The 7,812-nt window shown below is 44.0% G+C and overlaps 1 long non-coding RNA gene across 1 annotated transcript; it reads left to right on the top strand.

Annotated features, from left to right (window-relative positions):
* The first annotated feature begins 908 nt into the window (after positions 1-908).
* On the top strand, positions 909-3,386 carry LOC146761725 (uncharacterized). Its single transcript, XR_014942486.1, has 2 exons — positions 909-1,814; positions 2,867-3,386. It is a non-coding gene; the product is annotated as an uncharacterized LOC146761725 (long non-coding RNA).
* The last annotated feature ends 4,426 nt before the right edge of the window (positions 3,387-7,812 follow it).

Raw genomic sequence — 7,812 nt, 5'->3', positions numbered from 1 at the left:
ATGCCAGCCGCTGCCGGCTCTGCAAAACTGTGAAATAAACTGCAGAGGTGCTGTAAGACATACCTGCATGCACACAAGCCCTGGCACCCATGAGAAAAAGAGAAATCACTTGTATTCTTCCTATTATAAAACACTCTTCCCTTTCACTGTGACCAGTAGGGAAGCTGCTTAATAATGAAGACTTGAAGGTCTGCTCTTATTTCTCTAGTTTTTTAATGCTTAGCTCAGCCCTGTGCTGTGGGCATCATCCTTTCTGGCACAGAAGGCTTAGCGGGATTCTCAGAGAGCCCATTAATGTTTTTCCTTAATTGGCTCGAGGCTTCGATGTTGATCTCGGCTTGGCACAACCTTCACTCCCCACACCTTGCTCCAGGTCCCTGCCAGTTCAAAGAATAGAAAATCAGGAGTGAAATCTGACAACAACACTTAAAATAAAAGCCAGGAGTTCCCTCGCCTGAGAAATCACAGGTAGAAGATGTGCATTTTGCAGTCTTCCTGGTCAAAAATGTTGCCTTCAGTAAGCTAACAAAGACATCTGATTACTGCTTTTAATTCTGAATTAGTGTCAAAGTGTTTAACCTTTCACTTACTGGCACACCACCACCTCACTGCTATTTTAAAATGCATATTTCTTCCCTCTTCCCCCTACCTTCGTTTAACTGTTTAAGGAGGAAAGTGAATACAGGTGCACAGAGTCATACTTTGCACTCTTGGGCTGCTCGGGGCCACAGCTCACAGCAGCAGCAAGTATCCAGCCTCGCTTACCTGTGTCAGAACAGGTAATTGCAATAAATCATCCTGTGCCCCCCGCTCTCTGCAGCACAGAGAAGATTAATGGCAGCAGACACCGGAGCTGCCAACTTGGAAGATTTCTGTGGCAGAGCAAGAATAGCTATGCATGAGGAATTTGTGATAAAAAGCTAGCTGGGACTGTAATACAGTGCTGGAAAGGAGCCGAGCTGCCCTTCCATAATGCAGCCACATTAAGGTCTGTCTGATTGTGATGACAGACAGGTATTTGACTGAATACACTGGCAGCTATATATATAAAAAAAAGAAAAAGTAGCTAAAAGCTAATGTCAAAAGGTGATATAGGGTTGTCACATGCCATCCACAATAATTTTTACTACAACCACTTGCTGGTGAGGAGGGCAAAGGAAACAATATTGTCACTGGCTGCCAGGCTGCCTCTGATGTGCAGACTTTGGGGACAGAGGGTCCCTTGTCTCCCTCCCTGATGGACATGTAGCTCTGCCCAAGAGACATGTATTGTCTCGCTTGTTTTCCTTTGCCTTGGTTGGAAGAAAAATGCTACTGGGGAGAGGAAAGAAGGAATATGTTGTACTTGGGTAAGTGGAAGCACCTGCAGAAGGATATTGTGTAGACCCTACGCGCATTGAATAACTTATTACCAATGCTTGAAGACTCACTATGGGTTGCTGGTCCTGGCACTTCATCACTGCTGTCTTGTTTGCCCCCCACTTCCCAGCAGCCGTGCAACTATAACAGCAAGAATATAACCATGCAACAGGAAAGTCCGGGATGAAGCTGTCGAATTCCCTGCTGTCTCCATGCTTGCTTTGTGACCAGCTGTGCTCCTCGTTCGGTACAAAGCTGTTCTTTTTCATTCTTCTGAAAGGTGCAGTATGTCCTGGTGCCCACTGCAGCCAGCCAGATGGACACCTCCTGCCTCCCACCCACACTGGGTCATCCCACTCCCAGCCCTGCCTGGCACCCAGAGCAGATGGGGTACACCCAAGCACACGTCTCCAACTGCAGGGTGAGGTATCACCCACACCTCTCACCCTTCTCAGGTGGGACCATCTCATCGGTATTTACAGGACAGACAGGCTTGGATTGTTTTCAGCAATGCTTTCTGGATCTTTTCCCTTCAGCTTGCCATGGCTTACAGGCTGCATCATCTCAGCCTGGTTTACCAAATGTTGAAATATGGCTGCAAAATCAATATTTACCCTGATCTTTTAACAAAACTGTTTATTTTCAGACTGGACACTGCATTTCTTTCCTTCAGGTCTCCCCACTACTGCTGGTTATTTTTATGTCTTATTTTTCATGTCTAAAGCGAGGCTTGGCTTTCCCAGGATCAGTTTTCTCACTAAATGTTCCCCTGGCTGGAGCGTTAAAAGCGCCAAGGAAGCAAATGCGAGAATGAAACTGCTCATCTGCTGCTCTTAAAGATGGTGGGGCTTTCAGTCCCACCGGTAGCAAATCTCAGATGAGATCTTTGCAGAGTAATGCAGCCGAGGCACACGCTGGCTCCATGTGACAGATCCAAACACATCCTGTCTGTCCAAAGGGGGCCAGTGGCTCACAGCAGCTGTCGAGCTGCTTTGTAAACAAGTGGGGGACATAGCTGTTTAACCTGGAATCAGGGATCTGAAAATATGCTCACCTCTCTAAGGGTTTTGCTGGAAATGCTTCAAAGAGTTCTGTTTTTCCCAGAAAGCTGCATTGTGTGATGTTTATCAACTCCTAGAAAGTGCTCACAGCTTTCTTCCATAGGAGAACAGCACTTTGCAGTTTGACAGTAAAATCACACATGACTTGTTAAGCACAACTTCCTAATGTAGCTCCATGTCTGCTGCAACAGTCTCCCTGGTGGTAAAATACATATATATATATATATATATATATATAAATACAGTACATTACACTCACTATGGCAACTGTTATGGCAATATGCAGATTACATGACCATGTCGCTCCCCAGCATCTAAAAAAGAAATATTTATTTTAGCATAGTCAGTACTCTTTTCACAGTCTCTTCTTTTGCTGCTCCTTTGTGTTACGCTGTCTTAACTTCATCTCAGATACTGCCTGATGCCAACCATCTTCTTTCTTACAGGCACTGCTTTGTGTCCGAGTGACCCTTTGTGTTCCTGGGTCACGCCCCCGACCTCCGTGTTCTGCTGTCTTTATATTACAAAGAGCACACACAGCCCAAGCTCATGGATCATTTTATCTTAAAATACATACCCAGTCACATATGTCTTCATTCTCTCCCACGGTTTATCTTCTTTGGCTTTCTTATATCTATTCTATGTGCCCTGTTGAAAGATGTTTTCCCCCTATCTTTTAATTCTGGGTTTTGTGGGGATTTTATTTATTTTTATTTTTATTTTTTGTCGCTTCTGGCGTTGATTATTTTGAAGAACCCACAATAATTTAGGGCTGTTATTGTTTTGAAAATCTACTGTATTAAAAATACCTTCCTACTGCAGATTTTGTCTAAATATTCCTGGTTTTCAGGTCACTGACTGTTTTTTTCCTGATCATCTTCTGCTCTCTGTATAAGGATGCTAAAGGGAGAAATGTTATTTGAGTCGCAGATACATTGTAAGCCAGGAGTAATAAAGTTCTGGTGTGAAGCTCAAGTGTCATATTATCCTTCTTCAGGTTTACATTAAATCATTTAATTGTTTTCCTATTCTTAGAATAGGAGTAATGTTGTACACCCCCCCTTTACAGGACTGTGCGAGGTTGAAATAATGACTATGAAGTCATCAGCAAGCCCAGAACCTCAAAATCAATCTTAAAAAACGTATTGCCACACTCTTTCTCATTTGGTATTGTGGTTTAGCCTCTTTGCAGCTAAAGGGGAAGCCAAGAGTAGCCTTAAGCCTGCACACTGTTGAAAGAATATTGAATTGAAAGAGGAGTGCAGGTGTGGATGAAGACTGCCAGAATCGTCTCCTGTTTCCCCAGTGAGAGCAAATGGCAGCCAACTTCTGCATACCCTGTAGTCTGGAAAATGGGGAAATATCAACTATTTGACAGTTGTCAATGGGTAAGAAGCAGGTCAAATCTGAGAGCAGAGGGGATTCTGTGCAAAAAGAGCACAGAACACTTATTTTCCCATACGTTCCCAGGCACTTATGGAATCCAGTACCTCTTCAGACTCTGCACGTGTTGGACAGAAATTCCAGTTCATCCACATTATAAAAAGATGGGAAAAGGAAGGAAGGAAGGAAGGAAGGAAGGAAGGAAGGAAGGAAGGAAGGAAGGAAGGAAGGAAGGAAGGAAGGAAGGAAGGAAGGAAGGAAGGAAGGAAGGAAGGAAGGAAGGAAGGAAGGAAGGAAGGAAGGAAGGGAGGGGAGGGGAGGGGAGGGGAGGGGAGGGGAGGGGAGGGGAGGGGAGGGGAGGGGAGGGGAGGGGAGGGGAGGGGAGGGGAGGGGAGGGGAGGGGAGGGGAGGGGAGGGGAGGGGAGGGGAGGGGAGGGGAGGGGAGGGGAGGGGAGGGGAGGGGAGGGGAGGGGAGGGGAGGGGAGGGGAGGGGAGGGGAGGGAAAGGGCAGGGAAGGGCAGGGCAGGGAAGGGCAGGGCAGGGAAGGGCAGGGAAGGGCAGGGAAGGGAAGGGAAGGGAAGGGAAGGGAAGGGAAGGGAAGGGAAGGGAAGGGAAGGGAAGGGAAGGGAAGGGAAGGGAAGGGAAGGGAAGGGAAGGGAAGGGAAGGGAAGGGAAGGGAAGGAGAAGGGAAGGAGAAGGGAAGGAGAAGGAAGGAGAAGGAAGGAGAAGGAAGGAGAAGGAAAGAGAAGGGAAGGAGAAGGAAAGAGAAGGGAAGGAGAAGGAAAGAGAAGGGAAGGAGAAGGAAAGAGAAGGGGAGGCAGAAGGGGAGCAGGAAGGGGGATGGGGAGGCGGAAGGGGGAAGGGAAAGGGGAGGGGGAGGGGGAGGGGGATGAAAGGGAAGGGAATGGAAGGGAAGGGAATGGAAGGGAAGGGAAGAAAGGAAAATGTTATCAGTTTTCTATCCTGATGGGTTTTTTTTTTTTGGAGAAATGAAATTATGTTTTGTTTTGTTCACATTCAAACTAACATACTAATTTTAAAAGTAGGATTTGGCATATTCTCCTCAACGTGTTTTTCCATATAAAATAAAAGCATTTTTAAGAGATCTGAATGGGAGAAAACATTACATTCATAAACTTTCATACATCTTTTCCAGCTCTCCTGTGAGCAGTGAAGGAGAGAGAGATTTTTACAAATGGTACTTTTACAAATGGAGACTTTTGCAAATGGTAACTCCATACTTCTGTCCTCCACCACTAATTTTCCATTTGAAAAGACTGGGATGAGGAGATAAAAAGAAAATTGCCAGGTGAAAAGAAGACCAAAAATGGTAATTTATCTCTTTTTGGAGATTGAATCTTTGTTGAAAATTGAATTAGGAAATGATCTTCCACATTTTCCAAAATAAGATTTTTTTAAAAAAACAACAACTATGATAAAAGTAACTTCTTATACAAATGAGACCACATCTTCCAAAATGCACTTTTTGGACAAGGTTTTCAGCTCATTCTACCACAGTCATCCAATCTGACCTTCTACACATAGACTGAAAGAGATTAAGTAAAGGAGAGCAGCACCACTGAATTGTCAACAGCTGAGGGATGAAAGCAGTGCTGGAAAACAATTCTCCAATGACGCTTTGGGCATTTAGTGGCCAAATCATCTCCCTCCTGAACTGGAGCGGAGTGGTGGGATGGTGGTTTTCTGAAACTCCCCTTATGGTCAAATTCTATTTATGGTGGTGTGGCTTTTTTATTATTATTATTTAATAAAGCAAAAACAAATTGTAAAATGGCATAATTAACATTAAATGGTGCAAGTGTACAGAACTTACTGTGCACTGGAGATTACACGTAAGATGAACTTTATAGTTTTTGTATTTCAGCTTCATAATTATCTTTACCCTGTATTTCTCAATATGTTTCCTTGGCATTCAGAGATCAGGGGTAGAGATCCCCTGTGGTTAATTTAACCCTAAGATGTTCCCAGGAGTATAATCAACGGCTGCACAGTGGCTAACATTCCTCTCCTGTTTAAAAACTAATGAAGTTCAATTCTGCTGGCTAGGGAAGTATTTTTAAAAGTCTATTAAACCTAAATATAGTAACCTGACAGACATCAGTCACACCACAAAACACTTCTCTTATCACCTGTCTAAAAGAGGCAGCGCAGCCATAGAAAGATTTCATCTGAGGGCTCAAACCAGCCTCCTTAATGCCACTGAGTTAAACTGAGGCTGCCAAAAGTCACAGTAGTGAATTCTGGATGTGACAGTCAAACCGTTGCCCATGACATGGGGTGAGATGCAGTCCTTAGGCATGACCTGGACTATACTTCCTTCATAGCTGTCCACCTGCTCCAGCAAGCACTCTGTTGGGTCTCAGGTATGAGAGATCTGCATATCTCAGGCAATACAAGCTGCTGAAAACAGCTAGTAAATAAATCACATGCTGCTAATAAGAACACTGATTGAAGGGAGCAGGGTGAGCAAAGTGGTGTGAAACTCAGCAGCACTGAGTGTCTGAGTTCTTATTTTTTGCCACGTGTGTTACTCTATAGCTGCAGATATCCCCATAGAAGAAGCGAAAATGGGAAATACATACACATGCATTTTGAACAGATAAATTCATTCAAATGGGTATTTGTGAAACCTTTCAAACTTTGCATGCTTTTTGGCTGTCCCAAAGCCTGTGAGGTGAGAATCATCCCAGCAAGGAGCAGAACCACAAATGCTATGTCCCACCATGCAGCCTGCTAGCAGGGCCAAGCTGGGCGCTGCTGTTCCCCTTATTGCCCTGCAGTTCTTCAGCCTTGTCTCATACCTGACACCTCTTTGAGCAGCCCAAGCATTATTTTTACTGTGTTTATTTTACAAATCAATGCAAAGTGAATAAAAAAAACAAAAAAAAAATTGCTTTCAATTTCTGCTCAGAACTGCAGCCATCTCCTTTTTTCACTGTGTTCTTATCAGTTAAGTAATCACAAACGGACTGATTAACCTTAAATTATGCAAATAACCAAAATGAGAGATAGATAGCTGGCAAGTCCCAGCGTTTGTTCTCAGCAAGCTTTTTTGGGGAAGGATGAGCATTTTCTGTCTAACGCATTTCTCCTCTCCTGCCCACTGCTGCTGTTCCCAGTGCCATCAGTAATTGGATTAAACCCTGACAGATCACTGTCGTTCATTAAAAGTGGGAGGAAACAACACATACCGTGGCAAAACAACCCCTGCCCTGACTCCAGCAAAACCCATATGGTTTTATCTCAGTTGAATGTAGCACACTCTGTCTTAATCTACGTAGTTAGTGACCCTTCCACCCCAGCTAACAGCAGAGTCATTGCATTTTTTTTCTATCCAGAGTCTTTATAAGTGGGGATAAAATATCTTAATCTTTCCTTTACCCACTGCTAAGGCAACTGAAGTCTAACAAAGCCAAGTGAGCAGTCAGGGTCACAGCAAGTGAATCATGAAATGATCTGAAATTAAACTGAGGAGCAGGTAGCTCTCAGCACAAGTTTCTCCAGCTTTCTTCTGCACTGTCAGTTTGTGCAAGAGATTGTTTGCTCCGGTTGGATATAATGCAAAGATTAGAACCTTTCCGGACATGGCCAGTGCAAATTATATCCAAATGGGGCTTTGGCGGGCCTTTCCTGTAGGGTCTGTAATTATTCTTAGTTGGCTTCTATTGTTACCTTGAATGCTCTGTTGATGTTATATTTTCCCAACAAAAAAAAAATCAAATTCATTTCAGCATTAAGGGCTGGAGAATACAGCATTATTAATGGCTTTTTAAAGCTTCTGAACTAATTTTTGAGATTAAATTGCTAAGCGATACCATTGTCCATGAGGAAAAAAAAAAACACAAGAGGTACACCATACTACAGGTACAGGCCTGAGGGACTGCGGAAACTGCTCAGCTGTTTTCACATAGATTTCCCAAAGTTTCTGGGAAGAGAAGGCCAAGCAGCCTCCATAGGAAAGAATTGCAGCCACATGGAGGCCATGGCA

The sequence above is a fragment of the Coturnix japonica genome, chromosome 2 (genome assembly GCF_054131305.1).
Source record: "Coturnix japonica strain WE chromosome 2, WE-NBRP24, whole genome shotgun sequence".
NCBI lineage: Eukaryota > Metazoa > Chordata > Aves > Galliformes > Phasianidae > Coturnix > Coturnix japonica.
This window is presented reverse-complemented; position numbering and strand designations above follow the sequence as displayed.